At 31.6% G+C, this 25,493-nt stretch overlaps 1 long non-coding RNA gene and 2 pseudogenes across 3 annotated transcripts; all 3 read left to right on the top strand.

The window, feature by feature from the left end:
• The first annotated feature begins 232 nt into the window (after window positions 1–232).
• Window positions 233–6,598, top strand: LOC143554818 (G-type lectin S-receptor-like serine/threonine-protein kinase At4g27290; annotated as a pseudogene). Its single transcript, XR_013139088.1, has 7 exons — window positions 233–1,466; window positions 2,138–2,263; window positions 4,833–4,963; window positions 5,108–5,318; window positions 5,403–5,640; window positions 5,708–5,858; window positions 5,942–6,598. The product of XR_013139088.1 is annotated as a G-type lectin S-receptor-like serine/threonine-protein kinase At4g27290 (transcript).
• A 1,960-nt stretch (window positions 6,599–8,558) lies between these two features.
• On the top strand, window positions 8,559–11,221 carry LOC143554817 (G-type lectin S-receptor-like serine/threonine-protein kinase At4g27290; annotated as a pseudogene). Its single transcript, XR_013139087.1, has 4 exons — window positions 8,559–9,740; window positions 9,925–10,047; window positions 10,358–10,488; window positions 10,868–11,221. The product of XR_013139087.1 is annotated as a G-type lectin S-receptor-like serine/threonine-protein kinase At4g27290 (transcript).
• Window positions 11,222–24,863: 13,642 nt separating this feature from the next.
• LOC143554804 (uncharacterized) lies at window positions 24,864–25,191 on the top strand. The gene is made up of 2 exons (XR_013139084.1): window positions 24,864–24,915; window positions 25,071–25,191. It is a non-coding gene; the product is annotated as an uncharacterized LOC143554804 (long non-coding RNA).
• The last annotated feature ends 302 nt before the right edge of the window (window positions 25,192–25,493 follow it).

The raw sequence follows: 25,493 nt of genomic DNA, 5'->3' as shown, positions 1-25,493 counted from the left end.
ACTTATATTCAAGAGCAATCTAGTCTGATTCTCACGCCGGAGGGTGGTCACAAGGAGGTACCCCCCCCCCTTCTCAGTGACGAGCTCACGGTGTCTGTTTTGCAGGTCATCAAAAGAACAACCATCTTGCCGGACACAACCCTCGTGGGAAACATCTATTCAACCCCCAGATTATCCGTAATCTGCCCGGGGTCGATTAGTGTTTCTTCACCTATGTACTCTACTTTTCATCATGAAAACTAGCAGTACACTAGACACTATACTTCCAAATCAAATACTTAAAGATGAGGATACCATTGTTTCAGCTAGCGAATTTTTTGAACTCGGGTTCTTCAGTAGGTACAAAAATTTACGCTACTTAGGGATATGGTTTAAGAAAATTAATGAAGGTAGTGTTGTATGGGTTGCCAATAGAGAAGTTCCACTTGTCAATCATATGGGCAAGCTCAACTTCACTAACAAGGGAACTCTACAGCTTGTAAATGACAACAATACCTTAATTTGGTCATCCCAACCCTCTGAAACACTCACAAATATTATTCCGGTAGCACAAATTTTGGACACCGGGAATCTGGTCATCAGAGATAATATTACTGGAGACTTCATCTGGCAAAGCTTTGATCACCCTGGTAACACTTGGTTACCAGGAATGAAGATTGGTGTGGACCTTGTCACGGGGATACATTGGAACCTGACATCGTGGAAGAATGGTGATGATCCTTTGCCAGGTTCTTATACGGTTTCAATGAACATAAATGGATATCCGCAGTTATATATCACGGATACAAAAAATGAATCTAGGTTGCCGCAAAGGGTTGGATCTGCGAATGGTGTGGGCTTTAGTGGGATGCGTGGTAATAGACGAAACAGCTTCTTTGAATTTGAAACTGTTTCCAAAACAAGGGAGGAGATATACATCAAATTTACTTCAGTGAACAGTTCGTCTTTTACAAAGATGATATTGAACTACGAAGGCAACTTTCGGCAGTTTGTTTGGAAAACTGGTAAATGGGACCGGTATATAACGCCTTTCCAAGATGAGTGTAAACTTTATGCTTTATGTGGTAGTTATGGAGGTTGTAACATTAATAATTCCCCGGTGTGTACGTGCTTAGAAGGATTCGAACCTAAGGTGCCTGAAGAATGGTATGCTAATAAATGGTCAAATGGGTGTAAGCACAAAATACCCATTAATAGTGAAAATGGGTACAACTTCACCAAGTTTAGAAACCTGAAATTGCCTGACTCACAGGATACGCGGTTCAATAGCACCATGTCCCTTTGGGAGTGTGAGAATGTTTGCAAAAGTAACGTCTCTTGTACAGCTTACGCAAATACTGATATAAGAGATGGCGGAAGGGGGTGCTTGATGTGGTTCAGTGAGCTGGTGGATATCAGAGAGGCTCCACAAGGAGATGATTCAGGACAAGATATGTATATAAAAATGGCCAACCCTACACAAACTGGTAAGTGCATGCAAAAGACAATTGCTTCATACTTTCTCTATAGAAAACAATTATAACAAGGGAAAAAACAAGAAAAGGACCGTTTATGAAAACCTGACCAACAAACGTACTTATCAAAGGGGCTATTACCTTTCTTGTTTTTTCCCTAGTAACTAGTCGGCGACTTCTTAATATTTTAAAAATAAAAAAAGTCACATACTTGGCACCTTTGTAGTTGAGTTATGCATGACCCAGCACCATTATAGTTGGGTCCGTGTTGTTTCCCCTTGTGGCACCACTTCAGCCAAGATATATACGGAGTATTCTCCAGCTCTCATCAATCTTTTAGCCAAGTAATGTCACGTGTAAGATGTTGGATTGTTGGTTGATGCTACATTAGTTTTGGTGTTAGTCAGTGCCGAGGGTGCCTTCTCTGCTGAATGAGCTTACATGCCTTGATTAGGTCTTTTTGGATTTGATTATTTTTAATAATAATAATAAAAAAACAAAACAAATGTCATTTGACTATTTTGACTTTGAGACGAAAGTTGGTCAACTTGACTGTTTTGGAGATTTTCCCATAGACTACTTATTTTTAGTTAACACACTAAAGATTTAAATGCAATTTACAAAGCATGTTAGAACCTTGCATTAACTACAAATTGCTAACATTTTGTTTGGTTGAAAAGGAGACAAGAAGTTACATCTTAAGGTGATCTTGGTGATCTTGCCAATTGTATTTGTGGTGGTTTTGATCACCTTTTCACTAACAATATATGCTTGGAGAAAGAGGATGAAATCACATGAAAAGGGTGAAGGTAAGTTTAACAAGTACCTTTCTTTGAAAGTTCCAAGCATATACAATAGGAAAAACACACACACATATATACAGGGGATGTATCTTGCGAGAAGTGTTATTACAAAGAGAAGTGCGAGAAGTGAATGTGTAACTCCATTAATCCCTAATTTCACACATTTTTTTATGATGTTACCTACATGTATGTAGATTGGTTGTATTTATGTCTTAGTTACACACATTCAAACTTACCTACACACATATAAATGCGTACCTACACACATTCAAACCTACCTACACACATTCAAACGTACCGAGCCACATTCAAACCTACATACCTACACACATAGAAACATACATACACATATACAAAAAATACGTACCTACACACGTACATACGCACCTACACAATAAGAAAGGGATTGAAATTAGGGATTAATGGAGTTACACCTTCACTTCTCGCACTTCTCACTGTAAAAAATTTCTGAAATGATCCAATAAATGATAGAATACAATAATCCTTAACGTACAAAATTACCTATATTCACGAAATTGATCCATGAAATCACATCCCAACATCTCGGAATCATCAATACATACCCAATCACTGAAAAAACATATTTGGATCGTTAATCGATCAATTTTTTATTTTTTTTTCACAAAACCTATTTTGAGTGTATTATGATTTTCTTGAGCGTTTTTGTATTTTGGCTTTGAGTGTTTTGTTTTTGCCTTGAGCGTGATTCGCATACGTTAAGGATTATTGTACGTTAACATAACACACACACATACTCTCTCTCTCTCTCTCTCTCTCTATATATATATATATATATACTAAGAAAAATAAAAAAAATATAAGACAAAAAACGCGAAAATAAAAAAGTAAAAAAATCAAAAAAATTTATTTTTCATCCCGGTTTCATAAAAAAATAAAAATAATTAAAAAAAATCGGTTTAACAAAATTATGCATATATATATATATAATACATATTTTTAAATTTTATACATGTTATTCTTTATACACATATATACAATTAGAATAAATAATAATGTACATATGTGTACAATATGTATATTAAGGTTACATAAAAATATACATATGTGTATAATTTGGGTGTTTTTTTAATAAAACTGAGATGAAAAATAAAAGTTTTTGGTTTTTTTCGTTTTATAATATTTTTAAAAGGTTTTTTGTGCCCAAAATAGTTCACATTGTTCTCAGTTTCAAAAAGTTTTCTTAGAATCCTTACCATATATATATGATCAAGATAGAACTACTTTTTATAGAGAGAACTATAGAACTAATAATAAAATATTTTTAATTTAATTAATAAAAAAATTTTAGAAATTTTTTTTCATCCTTTTTATATGTTGTTATTCTTCATCACAAAAATATATAAAAATTAAAAAAAAGATCGTTGTAATGCATATATGTAATAAATCAACTTTTTTATAATGCATATGTGCAGTAGTGTACATGTTGATATTTGAAATAGGGTTGAATAGCATATATACATTTGTTTATATTTGAAATAGTGTTATATTATATACAAAAATAAAACAAATCAATATAGTGCATATGTGTATTAGTATTGTATTACATATATGCGATAATGTGTTTTGCATATAATTATTAGTGTTGTATTTGCATATATTCAATAGTGTATTATATAATACAATTGTGGTGTATTATATGCAATAAAACACAAATTTATATATGCAATACACATATGCATTACATCGACACTTTTTTTAGGATCAATGTCATCTTATTAAAAGGAGGAAAGAAAAAAATCGCAAAATATTATTTTTAAAAAAAAGTTAAAAATAACTTTTTAGTAGTTCTCTAGTTCTCTCTTTAAAAGGAGTTCTCTAGATCTCGCCCATATATATATATATATATATATATATATATATATATATTTATTTATTTATATATGTATGATTGATTTCTTTTGAGAACCACTTTGAGTTTTAAGAACTCGAAATAACTCAACGAAACAATTTTTTTCGAATTTTTTTACACATGTGTAATAAGTAAGTGTAAGTGATGTACAAAAATTTACGGTATTTTTTTACACACCGAATCAACTTTTTACACATGTGTAACTAACGTTTAAACTTGTGTAATTATCAAAACTATTTATTCTCTCTCTTGCTTTATTTTTTAATTAAATTTAATCTCAGCCACATATTTCAAATCATTTAACTAAATGTGTGGTTCAAAATTGAGTTCTTAAAGTTCTTAAAACTCACCATGGTTCTCAAAATAACCTTCCCCTATATATATATATATATGGTTTGGATCGAATAAAAATAAAATTAACGTGCTAAATTGAAAATCAAGTAGGATAATTATATATACAGTAGAGTATTTATGTAAACGTACATAATAGAGTAATTACTCTATGATCTATGATGTACGTTTACATAAATACTCTACCTGTATATATAATTACCCTACTTGATTCTCACGTTTAGCACGTTAATTTCATTTGTACACTAACCTTCCCATGTATATATACACTGTGTGATTAAGTATATATGTGATGAAGTAATTGCGTCTGTCGTGTTTTCTCAATTAAAAAAGCTTACATAAACGATGACGGGAACCAAGATTTGGAGCTGCCAATGTTTAGCTTGGATAACATAGCTAAGGCCACGGATAACTTTTCATTCAACAATAAGCTAGGGGAAGGAGGTTTTGGTGAAGTTTACAAGGTAAATAACCCCGATAAAATTCTGCATTAAAATACATGTACTTAACTTCTGGTCATTTACTTCTTTATTCACACAAAAGTGCATGAATAATTAAATTTTTATTTGAGAAAGCATATACCGCACTGATAAATAATGATCTTCAAGGGTGTGCTTGAAGAGGGAAGAGAAATTGCTGTGAAGAGGTTGTCAAAGACATCAAGGCAAGGACTTGTTGAGTTCCGAAACGAAGCCATATGCATTGCCAAGCTTCAGCATCGTAATCTTGTGAAACTTTTGGGATATTGTGCTCAAGGAAACGAAATGATGTTGATTTATGAATACATGCCCAACAAAAGCTTGGACCATTTATTATTTGGTTAGACTTTTTCAAGATTATATAAGACCACAAACTAAACCATGCAATACAAATTAAGTAACAATATATTTAAACCTGTGGCAGAAAAAAGCAACTCTTCGTTACTTGACTGGCCTCGACGCTACCACATCATAAATGGAATTGCTCGGTGACTTCTTTACCTCCATCAAGATTCAATCCTTAGAATAATTCATAGAGATCTAAAAGCAAGCAATATTTTGCTTGATTCCAACATGAACCCGAAAATATCAGACTTTGGCTTGGCTAGAATGTTCAAAGAATGTGAGATTGAAGCAAATACAAACAATGTTGTTGGTACACTGTAAGTATCTATTACTCATATTGTTGATTACACATTATATAATTGCTTGTCTCCCTATGTATTGTAGGGGATACATCTCTCCGGAGTATGCAGCAAATGGACATTTCTCGGCAAAATCAGATGTATTTAGCTTTGGTGTTTTGGTGCTAGAGATTGTGAGTGGGAAGAAAAACAGAGGATTCAATCATCAAGTTCACAATGACAATCTTCTTGGGCATGTAAGTTCAGTAAAAATAACTCTCAATCTCAATTATATATGGGTTACCGGTTAATAACCTGAACTTATATATATATGGTTTAGGCATGGAGACTTTACAAGGAAGCCAAGCCTCTGGAACTGGTTGATGCAGCTTTAAGGGACTCATGGACTGCATCTGAAGTGCTTCAAGCAATACATGTCGGTTTATCATGTGTGCAACACCATGCAGATGATAGACCAAATATGTCTTCTGTGGTTCACATGTTGGGTGGTCAGGGTGCACTGCCGGTGCCAAACCAACCTGGCTATTATAGAGAAGTGACTGCGTCTGAATGCAAGTCTACCTCATCCACGCCATTACTTGAGGGTTCAATCAATGCACTCACAATTACAGAAGTAGATGCTCGGTAATTAAATAAACGTGATTCAATGAACAATATATGAAAGATCTGCCTTCTACTTCAGGTAGTCCCCTCACCTCCAACCCAAGTATTCTTGTCTATCAAGTTCCTATGATACTATTGGATTATCAATTTATTGTTATAGTAAAAACCTTCTGGCAAACCTTATAATCATTTAGAAGATAATTATTGTGCTTGTTAACTTAAATGTGAAACAAACATTACAATATATACTAAACGAACATTAACAAACTTAGTTTTCTATTATATAATTATTGGTAGCCAATCTTATTCTATCAATTCCTTCCAATTTGAAAGGAAACCCGTTACTCTTTATTTCCCATTCATTTCATTCCTTTTCTTTTCTTTTCTTTCCTTTAACGAAAATAACTTGTGAAGGATTAGATATTAATAGCAAATAAAGCGATAAGTATGAACTTTCGAGTTTGTGCCATAAGGTGTTTGATAATATAATATGTTTCAAAGAAATTTCATATGTAAAACTAATAGAAGCATATGTATTGAAATGATTTTACTGAAATCAATTGATGAAATGGATGAAAAGTCAAGTGTTCTCCAGTTGGATCCATTCATACGGTACAAGTAACCAATACATGATGAGATGATAATATTGGCCAAGACCAAGACTATAGCGAACCAAATTAAGAGAAGTAATTAATCTTACCAAGCACATTTTCTCAAGGCTTTACTCCAGAGAGTGATGAATATATGAGTAAGCGAAAACTAATTTGGGGAAACCAGTGAAAACTTCGAGCTGGGATGCGTACTAGGTATCTAAATTTTCGCTTTTATGGGATAACGTGCTACAAGAAAGCAGAGAAAGGTACCATCGTATATTCGTATGGTTACAAATAGAGAAGTCAGAAGTTCCACTAGCTGATCCCATTATGGGCATGCTCAAATTCAATGACAACGGAAACTCTACAACTCGTCAATGCTAAGAAGACCATAATTTGGTCATCCCAACTCTCCAAAACACTCACATATATTAATCCGGTAGCAGCTTTTGGATAACGGAAATCTCGTCATTAGACATCATCTGGCAAAGCTTGGATCACCCTGGTAACACTTGGCTACCAGGAACGAAACTTGGCATAGAACTTGTAATGGCGATACGGAGGAACCGGACATCATGGAAGGGTCTTCATGATCCTTCACAGGTTTTTATACAGTTTTGATGGACATAAACGGATATTCGCAGTCATATATCACTTATACATTATCCCCAAGTGTTACCAGGGTGATTAAAAAATTGACGCAATATGTCCGAAAACTTATCAGCACCACAGTAGAATAATAAATATATGGCCAAATGTTTTGATATTTTTTTCTTAACACTTGATTGTTGATTTACTCTTAACATTAAAAGTCTAGAAGACAAAGATTTGGTATTTGTCACACGAAGGATTAAGAACTGAAATCTAAAGGCAGCTTTTTTAATTTTAGAAGGGTGGAGTATCACTGCTTAACTTAACAGTTTTACGTGTATAATGTGTTAAGGTTTTGGGCTTTTTTGGGTTTGTTATATATAAACTTTGTAATTGTATTATGAAATTGTCGATCATAATTAGATGATTACATATGATATAAATAGGAAATATATTTACACATTGTAGCCCTCTGATACTAAAGTATATTGTATATGGGGGTGTGATGCTCCAATTATGATAGAATCAAACGGGTCCAACGCTGCAGAGAAAGACCAACAGGATAGCCCGTTTGACACAATTATCAAAACAAAAGCTAAAACTGATATCCTGAGTTGCAAAAGTAAAGCGTCAAGTGAAGATATTCTCACTTTGTCTACACTATAACTTTTTTATAATGGCAAGAATAAAGTGTCATATGCATATATTCTCACTATTCTTACAAACATGCATGTAAACTGTAAAGTAGTTTGGATAATGACATATCCTAATTGGTATCGTATGTGGTGGAGCCGGGGAGATTAGATAGACCGAGTTCCATGGCAGCTAGTGTATTATTGTAGCAGTTTATTATAACTCTTTAGTTCTGAGTTTGCATTTGGTTAGCTTGCTAGGATTAAGTTTATAAATATAGTTTGGAGTAGTAGCAATCATATGCCAATATGAAGCCTAACTAGTTTTCACATCACAAATACAAGAACGGGTCAATGAAGGAAGGTAATGAACATGGTTTATTTTTGCAGCCCCCCGACACTGACATGACGGGGAAACATTGGGCCTAAAATGAATTACAACCAAAATCAATTGATGGGACGGATGGAAAGTCTAAGTCTTCTCCAGTTGGATCTATTTATATGGTACAAGTAACCGATGCATGAGCTGGTATGGCTCATGACCAAGACTTCTGTGAACCAAAAGAGAAGTAACAAAATCTTACCAACACATTATAAGAAAGCAGAGAGCAGTACCGTAGTATGGGTTGCCAATAGTGAAGTTCCTCTTGCCGATCCCTTGGGCGTGCTCAAATTCAATGACAAGGGAACTCTACAGCTCGTCAATGCTAGCAATGCCATAATTTGGTCATCCCAACACTCCAAAATACTCACAAATATTAGTCCAGTAGCACAACTTTTGGATACCGGGAATCTTGTCATCAGAGATGATATCAGTGGCCATATCATCTGGCAAAGCTTTGATTACCCTGGTAACACTTGGCTACCAGGAATGAAACTTGGCGTGGACCTTGTAACGGGGATACAGAGGGACCTGACATCATGGAAGACTCATCTTGATCCTTCACCAGGTTCTTATACAGTTTCCATGGACGTAAACGGATATCCGCAGTTATATATCACTAATACGACGACGAATTAAGTTTGCCACGAAGGGTTGGATCTGCTAATGGTTTGGGGTTTACTGGGATGCAAGGTTTGATACAAAACAACTTCTCTGAATTTGAATTTGTTTATAAAAAAGAAGAAATCTACTTCATATTTACTTTATTAAACACTTCATCTTTTACAAAGATGATACTGAATTACGAAGGCAAATTTCGACATTATGTTTGGAGTAGTAGTAATCAATCATGGGAGAAATGTATTGTGCCCTTCAACGACGAGTGTAAAGATTACGGTTTATGTGGTCCTTACGGAAGCTGTAACATCAATATTTCTTCTGTGTGTACATGTTTAGATGGATTTGTACCAAAGGTTCCAGAGGAATGGTCTGTTAATAAATGGTCAAACGGGTGTGAGCGCAAAATATCCATGAATAATGAAACTGGGCTTAAGTTCAGCAAGTTTAGCAACGTGAAATTGCCCGACTCACGAAATGCTTGGTTCAATAGTACCATGACCCTTCAGGAGTGTGAAAATGTTTGCATAAGTAACGTCTCTTGCACAGCTTATGCGAATACTGATATTAGAGATGGCGGAAGTGGATGCTTAATGTGGCTTAGTGAGCTGAAGGATATCAGAGAGGCTGAGCAAGGAGATGATTCAGGGCAAGATATCTATATAAAAGTTACCAATAGCCCTAAAATTATTCGTAAGTGCATTTTTTATTTTTTGTTGCTTTAATCTAGTATGTGTTGTCAAACATTATAATATTATCCCATGAGTCAATGCCTTCTCTGTAAAACATATATAGTTATAACAACCAGTTCAATAGTGGGTCAAAAGACTCAATGAATCTGTCAACCTTTTATAATTATAATTAACATTTTGTTTGGTGAAAGTAGACAAGAAGTAATCGCATTATAAAGTGATCTTGCCAATTGTATTTGTGGTGGTTTTCATCACATTTGCATTCATACTATATGCTTGGAGAAAGAAGAAGATATCACATGATAAAGGTGAAGGTAAGTTTAACAAGTAATTTTCCTTAAAACTTTCAACCTTTCACTATATCTATCTCTACAAACGTTAAATACATGACCAAATCAATTTAAGTTTAAGTAGAGAACTTTGTGATCCGTGTAAATGTACGTACAGCGTTAACTTTGATACATAAGGCGAATATGTAATTAACCGCTTACCCCCACTCCCTTTCTAACTTGTAATTTTCTCTACTTTAAATTGAACACGCCCGTTTACATATATGTTCTCTTTGTAATTATCTAGTTTATGCGGAAGTAATTGCATTATTTTGTGTTTTCACGAATAAATAAGCTTTCAAAAACGAAGACGTGAACCAAGATTTGGAGCTGCCATTATTTAGTTTGGATCAGATAACTAAGGCCACGGGCAACTTTTCATTCAACAATAAGCTAGGGGAAGGAGGTTTTGGTGAAGTTTACAAGGTAATTAATACTCTCCATAAATTAGATTCGGCATTTCTACACTAAATATATGTACTCATATATCTTATTTTGTATTGATATTAGATGTTTACTTCTTTAGGGGAAAGTTAACGTACAAATGAAATTAACGTGCTAAACGTGAGAATCAAGTAGAGTAATTATGTAATTACTATATGATGTTATTACATAATTACTCTACTTGTATATATAATTACTCTACTTGATTCTCACGTGTAGCACGTTAAATTCATTGTATTTGATCCAAATCCTACCTTCTTTATATTCATACTCACACAACATTGTAAGAAAAATAAAATCTTAAACTTATTTTAGATTTTTTACTGCAATCAAATATAGCAATGATAAAAATGATCTTTAGGGTGTGCTTGAAGAGGGAAGAGAAATTGCTGTGAAGAGGTTGTCAAAGATATCAAGGCAAGGACTTGTTGAGTTCCAGAACGAAGCCATATGCATTGCCAAGCTTCAACATCGTAACCTTGTGAAACTTTTGGGATATTGTGCTCAAGGAGATGAAATGATGTTGATTTACGAATACATGCCAAACAAAAGCTTGGACCATTTATTATTTGGTTAGGCTTTCTCATTATTATAAACTTATTTAATCTTTAAACCATGTATTAGCAAAATATTCAAACCTGTGGCAGATGCAAACAAATCCTTATTACTTGACTGGCCTCGACGCTACCACATCATAAACGGGATTGCTCGTGGACTTATGTACCTCCACAGAGGCGGATCTAAGGCTTTGGTACGGTGGGCCGATGCCCACCGTCCGTCGGCAGGATTTCCTTGTTTACATGTACGATTTAGTATATTTTGAGTCAATAATTTGTTCAATGCCCACCGTCCATGTATTATTAGTAGAGCCAGAGAGCATGTTTGAGATGAAAAATAAATTGAAAGCATGTTCAAGATTTCGATCATGGTGCCAATAGTAGTATAAACTATAAACTATAAAGGAAGAAGATAAGTAAATGACCTGATAATAATCTATGAGGTGTTGGGCCATTTAAATTATAAGCCACGGCCCATTATATTTAACAACTGCTTAACTAGTTTAAAGTAATAAATGGGTTAGCCTACAAAACCACAAAGGCAAACTCACAAGTATGGCGGTAATTTGTGTCTTAGCAAGTTTAATATGTTAGAAAGAAAAGTGCGTAACACAAGTATCAAACAAAAATATGACTCGTTTAACTACTTTATATGTCATGACTATAAGACATTTTAAGTTTCATGTACAAATTAGGGAATATGATTGAGTCTAGCATACCAATTTTAATTATTTAAGAAAAAAAAATCACATACAGTATTTTTTCACTTAACAAGTCTTATCTTGTCTTAAATATTACCTTCTAAACTTACAAGTCACAAACAAGATTTAATAATATTTACTAATCAAACTTTTCAATAAAGTTTGCCTTTTATTTTTGTTTTATTTTATGTTTTGTTTATTTGTTACAAACTTACAATGCTATTTATTAAATCTTTTAAATAGCAATTAAAGTATAATGTTAATAGATTTTGTGTATTTAGTAGATCGACGAATAAAAACAAGAAAAAAACAGTCGACCAATGATTAGAAACATAAAAAGAAATTTAATTCGGATCCTCTGGTGTGCCCCGAAATCAATTTTGAGTCTTTAGAATGGTTGGCAGAATCAGTTCTCTTTGTCCCGACCTATTTTTTATCAGTCTATTTTGTGCCCCCCGTAGGAGAAATTTCTGGATCCGCCACTATACCTCCATCAAGATTCAAGCCTTAGAATAATTCATAGAGATCTAAAAGCAAGTAATATTTTGCTCGATTCCAACATGAACCCGAAAATATCAGACTTTGGCTTGGCTAGAATGTTCAAAGAATATGAGATCGAAGCCAATACAAACAAAGTTGTCGGTACACTGTAAGTATATATTACACTATTACCTACACTGTTGATTACCATTTAAATAATTACTTGGCTCCCAATGTGTTTTAGGGGTTATATATCTCCGGAGTATGCAGCAAGTGGTAGTTTCTCAGCAAAATCAGATGTGTTTAGCTTTGGTGTTTTGGTACTAGAGATTGTGAGTGGGAAGAAAAACAGAGGATTCACCCTTCAAGGTCGCAATGATAACCTTCTTGGTCATGTAAGTTCAGTAAAAGGAATAAACTCTCATGATCAAAGGTTACCAGTTGATAATCTAAACCTTAATATGTATGGATTTAGGCATGGCGGCTCTACAAGGAAGCGAAGCCCCTGGATCTGGTATTAGGGGACTTGTGGACCGTATCTGAAGTACTTCAAACGATACATGTAGGTTTATCATGTGTGCAACACCATGCAGATGACAGGCCAAATATGTCTTCTGTGGTTCACATATTTGGTGGTGAGGGTGCACTACCTGTGCCAAACCAACCTGGCTATTATGCAGAAGTGACTAAGCATGAAGTCGAGTCATCCTCAAGCATGCCACAAGGTTCGGGTTCAATCATTGAATTCACGGTTACCCAAGTAGATGCTCATAACTACATGCAAGTGCTTCATGAGAATACAACTATCATTATTCTCTAATTAACAACCTCGCAATAACCTTCTTGGGCATTTAAGTTTTAGTGTTCTTAATACTTTTGGACCATATTAATCAATGTCAGCATGTTGTATTAATATATCATTGTTATTTCACATAGATCCAAGAGGTAATACTAAATAACTGTGTTGTGACAATCAAGAATATACTAACTATTCAGTAATTAAAACAGAATGTATTTTGTATTTGTCAATGCCTAGCCAGTCACTTCCATGTATCACAATTATATGTTGCTCGCATTGGCAGCATTTCTCAAGAACTTGCTACATTATGCAACAACTCTTCAAACTTTAAGCATCAATCTTGTGAGGTCAGTTTACCATCATTGCATGAGTCTATGTGCATGTGCTTATTTGATGGCAACATTTGTTATGTGAATTGACCTTAAAAGGAGAATTTTTGGCATTTGTGGCACAAATGGATTATGTAAAATGCGGTCTGAAATCCCGAACCAATCTTAAGCGCATGATCAGTGGTCAAATGAGTGAATGGTTCATCCTATTATCCTACTCTTTTTTTTATATAAATTTTGTTGTTTTTGAAGATGAAGAAGTTCATGTTTGGGATTTCCATATATGCTAATATATTTCTTACACATGTAAACACAAACCGAACTACATTTTGAAAAATGCTTACTGGCTTAATGGCTTTTTCAAAAAGTCATTTTGAAAAATGCTTATTGGCTTAATGGCTTTTTCAAAAAGTCATTTTGAAAAGCCTGGATTTGAGGCTTATAGAAAACTGTTTTTTAATCATTTTAAAAAGCTAAAATAAAAAGAATTTTTGTGATTGCCAAACACATTTTGACTTATTGGCTTTTCAAAAACATCAAAAAATCAATAAGCATTTTTCAAACACATTTTGGCTTATTTAAATCCCGAATCAATATTTTGTCACATAAAAGCCAAATAATAATCTACTTTCAAGTTACATACTTACAATCAATTTTAGGGTTTATAATTTTTTAGAGTAAGATTAAGAATAAAGAATTTAATATTTTAAACAAAATCAAACAAGAAAGAAAACTAAACTAATTTGTCGAATTTGTTTTCAAGTGAGGAAGGGAAAAAAGGAATGGAAAGAAATTGCGAAAAAATTATCTGCTATTTTTGGGCTTGGTATCGGTCCAAATCTAAAGGATTTTTAATTAGACTATTATGTTTATTAACTAAGGAGCTGTTTGGCAAGTGCTGAGCCATTAAGTGCTGAATCAATAAGAGGTCTGAATGATTAAGACCGATAAAATTAAAATGAAACTGGACATGTGCTACTTGAACTTGAGCCTAAACATACTAATGTAGTAATGTTTGATATCAATTCATCCTTAAGTGGTTAGTCAACATGATGATTAGCGAGAGAAATCAGAACGTGACGAAGAATTCTGTTTATCTAGCCAAGTGGTATAGTTGTTTATGTTGGTAATGCTGGTAATTTATGGTGATTGTAGGTGGCGGTTCATGGTGATGTTGCGATGGTTTACGTACAAAAGTGGTTAAGAACTACAACACAATTAGATTTGTTATAACGATCATAATAATTGATAATAACACGATATAAAAGGATATAGTTTTATTAAAAGTTCAAGAACTAAAAAATTACATAAAAGGTACATAATGGGTTTATGAAACAAAATTTAATAATCTCACACAACTCTCTTGGTTTCTCTTAAGATAATAAACATGAGTGTTTCATTCTCATATATAGTATGTGCCATAATCCTTCAAATGGATTTTTTTTTCTTAAAGTACTGTACATCATGTTATATGGTTATTATCTTCTCACGGGGGTTAGCTTGTAATGGCATGATCATGACTTTGAGCATTAATTCAAAGTGAAAGTTCAAAAGTAATGAAATTAACATGTGATATGTGACGTTATGTTGAGGATTTGTAACTCCTTTTAAGAGATATAAGTTAAGAAGTTATGCATATTTATAAGTGGTTAGATGAACACCGTTTTGATGCCTGCTTGATATACTGAGTTTTAGTGTATCTCTTAAGATGTGTGGTGTTTGTCACTTAGGATCTTGGTTAAATCTTAAAATTTTTTTAAAAGATTTATAATAATAGTATTGGTTGCAAGATTCATATGCAAAAATCTTTCATCCAAACTCTTATGTTGTAGTTATAATGGTTTCGCTCGTAGTGACATGATCATTGATTTGAAGATCCTATTCCAGTAGAAATGTTTGGAAAGTAAGAATGTAGCAATTGAGTTTGTTGGTACACTTTGATTCGTTTTTGTGAACGGGTCATCCAAACAAAAATCAAATTTTATATCAAGTTAATTATTTGAAAAGAAACGAAAAATAATAATAATAAATCAAAACTCATAAAATAATGACATGTGTCAAAAGTAAGTTGGCGACCTTGGGTTGGTAACTTGGTATGGAGACCATCCCTGGACTTTAGGTAAACCTGTTACAAAGTACATAGACAAATCTGTAATACTATGTGTTGCGGTGGGGCTTTATTGCCCCTCTACGTAGAAAACAAGACTTTACAGTCCTCATTCATAAAGCCTCGTTGTGGTTTAAAGTTTCATCTTTAAATATATGTGTATTTGTATGTGTGTATGAAAGAGAGCGAGTGTGAAAACAACCCCTGGCCCCACCATTTCTCCTAAATAAAAGCATGAACTTGCTTAGAACTTTTCCCAATATGAAATATTTTTTATCCTTTTTAGTGTAGGAATGTAGCCCGAATAACCACTGTTAGAGGAAGAATGAAACAAGTGCAGAATGTGTTTTTCCTTTTTAATAAGTTCTCATCCCATGTAATGTTAGGTAATTGTTGCTTATCTTGTTCTTTATTTGTTTCGGGCTAATTGTCTCTTGTAAGTAGTTCTCTTTTGGTTTTCTAATAAAGTTGGCATTTCAAGAAAAAAAAATGTTTGCCCTCCTAATTTATTATAAATGATTGATTCGCATTATGCTTCGCCAGTGGCTACAAAGGAGTAGTAACTTTTCGTGTGAGGTGACACTTTAAGCTCTTTCGATCAGTTTTGATAAGAAATTTCTTGGTAATCAAGTAATGGCGCCAATATTAACAGCCAACTATTCTTAGCTACAAACTGGTTAAGAGATAAAATGAAAGGAAAGAAGAATTTGCTCAAGTCATAGCTAATTTTCCGTTACTTACTTTCATGATTCAGTGGTGGATCTAGCATAGATTGAGGTGTAGCCCGCACTACCCTCCCCCCCCCCCCCCAACTTTCTTGGCGATGTACATCTATTGTGCAAAAAATAAAATTTTGTTTTATGTATCGGCTAACCATGAATAAAATTTGTTTAGCTCCTAGACCCCTCAACTTTTTTTCTAGATCCGCCATTGTATCGAGTAGTTATACAACGAATACAACTAACTCTTCCTAACAACCTTTAACGACTCATACATACTTATTAGTAATTACATTTTCACACAATTAGGCTTATTACATCTGATTTTTACAAATGACCCCGTGAACTACTGGATGATGCTAACAAACTTAAGCACGATAGTGATCAAATGAGTGAACGGCTCATCCTTACATTTTTTTTGTTTTTTTTACCAATAGTGTTGTTTCAAGAAATTTAATTGCTTCTAATAATCTTTAATCATATATAGCCTAAAAAATAACTTGTTAGTTACAGTCGCTTTTGGGTTTATAAGAGTAACATTTAAGAATTAAGAATTTGAAAAAAACAAGAAATAAAACTAAACTAATTTGTCGAATTTGTTTTCATGAGACGAATACAAAGAAAAAAAGATGTGTAAAGAAACATCAGCTAATTTTGGGCTTGGGATAGGTCCAAATCGAACAAAGACTTCTAATCAGACTATTATTATGTTTGTTATTTGAGGCCGACAAATTTAATTGAAACTGGATCTGGGCTACTTGAGGTTGGGCCCAAACATACTAATGTTTAATACTCAACAAGAAGATTAGCGAGAGCAATCAGAGGTTGACGAAGAATTATGTTTATCCAACCCAATGGTAGTTGATTATGTTGGCAATGTTGATCATTTATGGTGATATTAGGGGGCGGTTCATGGTGGTCATAGGCGATGCCGCAACGCTTAACAAAAGTGGTTAAGAGCTACAACTTACACAGGGTGGGCTCAACGTGTTTCGATGCCTAAAATTAACTAAAATATTGAGTCCTTTTTTGTGTGTATATCTATAGAGTATCCATGAACTATGTAATAGGGATGTTATGTAGTGATAATGGGTATGTGACATTTCTCTTTAACTTGTAGCTCATTACTGAGTTATCAATTCTAAAAAAACTCACATTCAAAAAACCCATTATACAAACCTTTATTTTAGATTAAGGCCTTATAAAATTGGAGGCCTAAATCTTGGCCTTATTTGACTTACCCACGAGACTACCCTCAACGTACACTACAAGATTTATAATGGTCATGGTCATGATAATCATTAATTATACGATATAAAAAGGTTATAGGTTTATTGAAAGTTTAATAACTAAAAAAATGCATAAAAGGTAAATAATCAAAAGGTTTAAGAACTAAATTACCAATCTCACACTCCCTTACTTTTGCTTATGTCTTCGTTCTCTCCTACGACGATAAAAATGAGTATTTCACTCTCAAAGCTCAAAACGTTATACATATAGTTTGTCAAATTTGAAATGTTTTTTTTACTATACATAATAGGGTACATATCCGCGTAAGACGCGGGTGGAATAACATGTTACTAAACATAATAAATTTATATAACAAATTCAAGCACACAAAACTTCTTCAACTTTCGGATCAAAACATTAATTATTTACAATGTCTAGATATTAAAAGTTTAAAGTTACAATAAGTTAGTGTACACCAAACCATAAAAAAACATCAACAAAAAGATCTAAACATATTCTTTCATATTAAACCATCATCACCTTTTTCAAATATCCTAACAAAAAAAACTCATTTTGTTTCACCCACCTGAAAATTAAAAAAAAACAATATTATCCAAATTAAATATATCATTAAAATAATAACATGTTTAATAATGAAAGCCCGTGTTACACACGGATAGAAGTTATAATAAAAGTAAAAAAAATATATCATGTAATACGTAAATTGAGTTATATTATATAATGATTTTTATTTATGACTTTTATAATAGGATTTTTATATATTTATACACTATTAATTATAAACTATAATTTGTAAAGTAAACATTGGTGTTTGATTTATTTTCAAACAAAACATTCATACCGATATCATTATACAATTTATGTTTCTAAAAATAACTTTTAGAACAAAATGCTGTCACATATTAAGAAATTGTATTTTTATAGCGTTGGAAGAATTGGAGACGAAGACTCAAACAATGATGTACAATTTCAATATCTTTCAATGGTTAGTAACTTGTATCATACGCGTGAAAATTTTATATAAATATATATAGCGACAATGATAATAATAATAATTATAACAACAATAATAATAATGATGATGAATTGATAGTGCAATATTTATAAGAACAAATAATTTTACATTCATTATAAGGTATTACATTGTTGTTTTTATTAAAATAAAATAACATACAACAACAAATAACGTAAAATGCCAACTTAAAACATCTTTCTAACTTAATCTATGAAGCCAAAAAGATATATCAATAAAAACTCATCATGATATATGAAATCATAAAGTTTTGTTTATTATAGTAAATAATCATTGAAATAGAAAGAAACGTGTTGTAATTTTTATACTTACAAAGAAGAAAACTAAAATCACTACAAAATCAATTCAATGCATTGTTAATAAGAGAAATAAAGGTACAAATACAATTCACAAACTTATAAACAAATCATAAATCTATATGTACATCCTTGGAATGAAAGAACGAATTTTATGATAAGAATTATATAAAGATAGTCATCATATTATTATTTTACTACTATTATGCTCATAACTATGCATAAATTAAGGATCCGAGAGATTTATTTTAAGCAACATTTTTGACATAATTAAAATATTTTAATATAATATTGAATTATTAAAAAGACATTAACCTAGAAAGTATTTTGAGATTTAAAAACTTTTAATGCGAGTTTTATTTTAAGCATCCATTTTGACATAATTAACATATTATTATAATATAATATTGAATTTAAATTCAATTAGAATCGTGTAACCATTAATTGGTATTTTAATGGAATTTAAAAAAATCTTGACAGTATTTTGATATTGGAATATTTTTAATGACGAATTTTTAACTTCAAATAACATTATGTAACCATTAATTTTTATTATAATGGATGTTTAACCTTAAACTGAAAAATATTTTAGGTTAATGTATATATTATAAATTTAGTAAAATGCAAATGTCATATTTATATAAAAAAGAATAATTTAACATAAATTATGAGGCATTAAATTATTATGTAAATTCAAATACAAAAACACACAAACACTAACTAAATAAAAAGTTAAAACATTTTTATAACTTATAACATGAGAAAAACACATATTAATTAAAAATTAAGAATCTAATTAAATTAACATCCAAAAATTGCAATCTATAAGGAATACTTCAACATACAAGAAGTCCGAGACCTGAAAAAGTACAAAATATATTAGTAAATATAGGGGGTAATAATAGTATTTTTCGTGTTTTTATCATAAAATCGATTGCTAAATAAGTATATATATATATGTGTGTGTGTGTGTGTGTGTGTGTGTGCGTGCGCGTGTGTATGTGTTAAAAGGAAAATCAAACCCGAGCTGACCCATTAAAAAAATATGTATTTAACTCTAAAAAGTTTTGAAATATAATATATTATGGAAATGTCAAATCCGTTTTAAACTAATTTATTGACTGCTTAACAAAAATAGTTTGTAAAAACAATCAAGAATTTAATTTGTTCTTATTTGAATGTCAAAATTTTGACCACAAATTAAAACATAGTAAAATTGCTTAAAAAAATACAACAAAATAATATATACACAATATAAATATAAACGTGAATGAATAACTTAAATGTGGACATTTTGGAAACAAATTATTGTAATCATAAATGATTCAAACATTTGACAAAAATAAGTTTATAAACATAATCAAGACTTTAATTTGATCTAACTTGAAATTTATTTTCAAAGTTTGACCATAATTATATATTTAATATTTAGTTAATAAAAGAAATATTAACATTCAGTAATATAATAGCCATAACAATTTGCAACATAACCTTCATCACAATGTCTTGTGAAAAGTAATTTTATGCACATATATCATAATCAAATATTGTTTTCTTTAAATTATCATAAGTTGGAACATTTAGAATTATTGATTTTAATATTATTGTTATTACTTTAATATATAAGTATGGCCAAACTTTTGAATTTCATTATTGATAAGTTGAAAATAAATTAATAAGTTGGGAAACAAAAAAATATATATCATACAAAAGTTGAATTAGTTGTAGAGAAATTGTGAAGATATAGATGATTTGAACAATTCGAAGAATGCATGGTTGATATGTTGCTTATATAGTTATTAAATATTATAAGGTTATTTTTGTTAACTTTCGTTTAAATAAAAATGGGTATAAATGCTAATTAATTTTAAGATCAATGTTATTTTATTTTAAGCTTAAATTAAGGAAGAGTTAACATCATTGCTTTATTTAAAATCAATTTAATTATGTAATTCTTTTTTTAATTTTATACATTAATCTTGAAATTTATGCGTAATTAAAAATTATTCAAATATTAATTGAATGATAATTCCATCATTTGGAATTAAAAGTATAACTCAAATACAATTAATATGTTACAAACAAAATGGATTCATATGTTATAAACAATCACAAAAGGTTAAATAAACATACATATCTACCTATACTATGTGTTGGACAACAAAACCTTGTCATTTTTCATAATCCATGAATAATAACAAAAATATACATCAATATTAAACAAAAAAATAAGATATCTTATCAACAAATCTTCAACCCACGAAATTAGCTATATCAAGTTGGAAACAAAATCTGAAATGAGAAAATTAAATATTAATATTAATATCACATAATAAACAAATTACCAATTATGAAAGATTTGAATTATGTAAACAAATATAAAATTGATGTTCTAATTGATAACCATAATATTTGAATCGCGTTACCGGAAAAACGAAATAGGGAAAATCTCCATTGTATCTTCGATTTTCATATAGAACCTAAAGAGATTATAAGAAAATCATATAATAATTAATATAAATACTAACAAAAACGGAAAACAAAAATCTTACCGTAAACTCTACCGGAAAACCGTAATAACTTTAAAATATCAATTCAATTTTGAATTTTGATATACAACCTAAAGAGATTATTACAAAATCATATAACAATTAAAATAAATATAAAACCATATCGGAAAACCTTACCAGAAAAAGATATAACGTTGCCGTAAAATTATATAACATTGTTGGCCATTAGAGTATAATATATAACCTTACGGGAAAACGATTAATCCCGATCTACATTACCGGAATATAGAAGATGGTAGATGGTGGAGTTAGTAAGCAGAGAGAGAGAGAGATATTAAAATGATTAGGGTGGAAAATCTTAAGGTTTAAATCGATGTTTTCAGACCCAGACCGGACATCGATCCGGACCCGACCCGAGAGTTGGACCGGACATTAACCCGGATGACGTCATAATATAAAATAACTAATGTCGGTTAACAGTTCAAATTTCAAATGATTATTGATCATGTATTGAGAAATTCAGCAATTGTCATAATTACAAAAACCTTCCATTTACAATGGTTCTTTCAATATATAGGTTTTGTATTTTAAATAATTGAACATCAGTAGTCCTTGGTTGGTTGACCATTGTTGCATTTGTTAAGTTTCCATCTTAGGATTGTGCCAGGGTTCGATTCCCATCATTGACATTATTTTTGATTTAATAATATACAAGATAAGAAAAGAAATAGATGACTTGGCAATGATGTGACATTGATGTGGAGAGGCTAGTTGAATGACATGTGGACAATTAATGTGGAGAGGCTAGTTGAATGACATGTGGACAATATGTATTGCTTTGATAGTATTGTTAGATTGTTAGATGTTAGATGGTTAGTTTCTTCTAACGGAAGTTAACTTGTAATGGCGTGATCATACTTTGAGCATTCTTTTAAAAGAAAAGTTCAAAAGTAAATGGAACATGTGTGTGAAATTTGGTTGTGGATTTAAAAGTTAAAACACCTTTTAAAAGATGAGTTAAGAAGGTGCATATTTATAAGCGGTTAGGGAGCGGCGTTTTGATGCTTGCTTGATATACCAAGTTTTGGGTGCATCTCTTAAGATGTGTTGTGTTTGTTACTACCTTGGTTAAACCTTTTAATATTCATATGAAGAAAGAAAGAAAGAAAGAAAGAAAGAAAGAAAGAAAGAAAGAAAATAGTTGTTAAAAAATATATTCAAAGTAAATGCATGGTTAGTTTCTTAATTCTCCTATTGAGATCCAAGCTATATCATCCAAGTTAATGATATTTGCTTGGATTGACATATCGGTTTCCACTAACTGTATGTTCTAATATAAATTAGAGGTGAGTCTGTGATATCAGTCACTTTTCAGATTTTCTAGTTACGAGTTTTACGTACAACTCAAGATTAACCAATTGCTTTACACTCGCTTTATGTTCTGATATAGATTAGAGGTGAGTTTTCATACAAAGTATGCTATACCATGACTAATTCAAATTGTATGAATAAAATAAATAAACTGTTGAAAATGCATTTTATGACTATTTAAACAGTATGAAAAGCAACAAAGAGAATGAGAGCTCACCTTTAAGATTGAATTGACATTCAAATTGCTTTTGTGTTTTTTAAAGAGATTTGACACAAAGAGAATTGCTTTTTCTACTAAATCACTTGCCTTTTTTCCTCCCATTTGTCATCTATTTTTGTTATTATTTCTAAAAGGTTTTTTTATATATAAAATTATATATTTGCTATTATCGTCCATTCAAGTAAGATATTAATAACATAACATTTTGAGTTTATGGTGAAACAGTGAATTAGAAAATAAAACATGTAAAATATGTTTTATATAAATTCCATGGAAAAAATGCATCTAATAAAAAGTTGGACCTGTACTCAATATATTGACTATAGATCTATAATAATAAAACATATTTTAGTTAATCATGGAAACGTTCTATGAATTATTATAACAATTATTATTATTGGCTAAAAATTAAATTAGTGCTTAAATAAAGAAATAGAAAATGGAAATGCAATGATTATTGGTACCACAAAGTGTGGTCAATTCTCAATTTGCCGGTCTCTTGATGCTATCTTTGTACACATTGTCTTTAAAATTCGAAGCACATGAAACCCATGAACTATTTGCTTTAGTCATCCAAACTTTTCAACACATTCAAACCCTTTTTATTTAAGCATACATTGTTGGGCATCATGTTCTAATTAGTAATTTTATGAATATGTTATAATAATCAAGCTTGGATTGTAATGTAGGTTCAATTAAATGGTATGCTTTATTGAAGTTTTGTATATACGTTAAATTAGAAATTTTATTTAATTCAGTCTTTAATTTTGAAGTTGAAATAGTTGTTTTCATTTTCGTTCCGGCCTACTTTCCTAGCTAGCTTAATGAAATAAGCAAACACAACTGAAATTTTGTATAAACATAATATGTCAACGGTTTAATCACTAATGCTAAAGACAAAAGAGCCTTTAGCCTAGCGATACTGTTATGTTTAATATATTTTTTTTTCATGCGATGAGGGTTCAAATTCTATAAGTAATAAAAAATTTATGTTATTAAATCTTTAAAAAGAACTAGTGTTAAGGGATGATTTCTACCAAGATGATAGGCAGTAGAATTTATTTTTAACAAGTTGCCTAATATGTTTTAAAAGCAAACTAATATTGGGGGAAAAGAATGGATTAAATGTAAGTTTATAACCTTAAGTCATGTATAGCATATATGATGCACCATTATTATTATACATAATTTAATTCACTCATTCATGTACTGTAATTAAGCCCATGAAAAGTTTTGTGACTACTTTAATAGTGTATGCTTATACACATATATAAATTTTGATCGAAAAACAATTAATTTTATTTATAATATTACAATTTCATCTTACTTTATGCATTGTGAGTTGTGTTCTATGCTTGAAGTGTTTGTACATTGCTGATGTCATCTTGGTTAGGTGGTTTGTGTGTTTAAAGGGACTTGATGATCGGAGTCGTACTGTGGCTGGGCTATAATGATCGGTATAATAAAAGGAACCGAGTCTTACTGTGGCGAGGCAAGATCCGGATGGCATGGTCATGGACTATGCAACCGTGATTCTGCAGCCATTTCGATTCCTCAGTTACAGATCTGAGACTCTACGGTTGGCATTCGGTTATACTTCATGCATGTACATGTTTTAAAGATGCATTCGCTAAGTGGGCTTTCAGTTTAATGGTTTAAAGTTTGTTGCCGGGATCAGATTTAGAACCGTTGGTGGCAGTGGAGATGTGGATGGTGGCAGTTGTTCGTTGGGTGAGAAATTGTTATCGTTGGCTGGTTCAAATTGGTCCCTAGGTGGGAATGAAGTGGTGGTGGACAATTGTCGGTGCTCTATCTTAATGATCATGAACGTATGGTTATCTGAGAGGTTTTCGGATATAGAAATGATGGTTTTTCTGTTACTAATGAATATTAACCCTATCCTTTTTTTGGGTGTTCAAGGCTCTGATTGGATATCTTTCTGGTGATAGCAAGGATTTCAGTTCTGATCCTACAGGTTCGATTTGTTTTCTAATGTCATATGCTTGGATAAAGACACCGAAGATCGTTAAGTTAATGTGAGATTTCTTTTTGTAGTTTACTCAATTTTAGGTTTACATATTTTGTTCTAATTGGCTCAGGTGGAAAAGGTCTTAATTTTTAAAAATTACATGTTCACTTATTCAAATAACATCTTTACGTTGATGATGATTTCGATTTTTGTTCTTTACAGGTGTCGTATTTTCAGGAAGAAGGGACATTGACCATGAAAATGGATGTCATGACTCAAGGAGACATGGGAAGTCTCTTGAGGCACTAAATTTATGGGCTTACAAGACTTGTGATGTAGAAACGACCCGTATCTTTATTGAACCATTCACCCGTACGTAACAGGCAAGTAATTAACATAAAACGTTTGTAGAAGTGTAAATTTTAACTCATTTGTATGAAAAAAAATTATACATTTGTGTTTTCTTTGTAGTTAAACGCATAAAAGATAGCTATATTTAAACTATTTAAATGGGTCGAGCTAATATGAACTTGAGAGTCACGTGTTAAACTGTAAACTGCCCATTAACCATTATTTTGAGAAGTGTTTTTCTTATGTTTGCAGTTTACGGTTTAACATATATATAATTCCTTTGCGATAGAAATA

The sequence above is a fragment of the Bidens hawaiensis genome, unplaced genomic scaffold, assembly GCF_021521415.1.
Source record: "Bidens hawaiensis isolate Kalapana, Puna unplaced genomic scaffold, B.hawaiensis_p1.1 tig00017855_1, whole genome shotgun sequence".
Classification (NCBI taxonomy): Eukaryota; Viridiplantae; Streptophyta; class Magnoliopsida; order Asterales; family Asteraceae; genus Bidens; species Bidens hawaiensis.
This window is presented reverse-complemented; position numbering and strand designations above follow the sequence as displayed.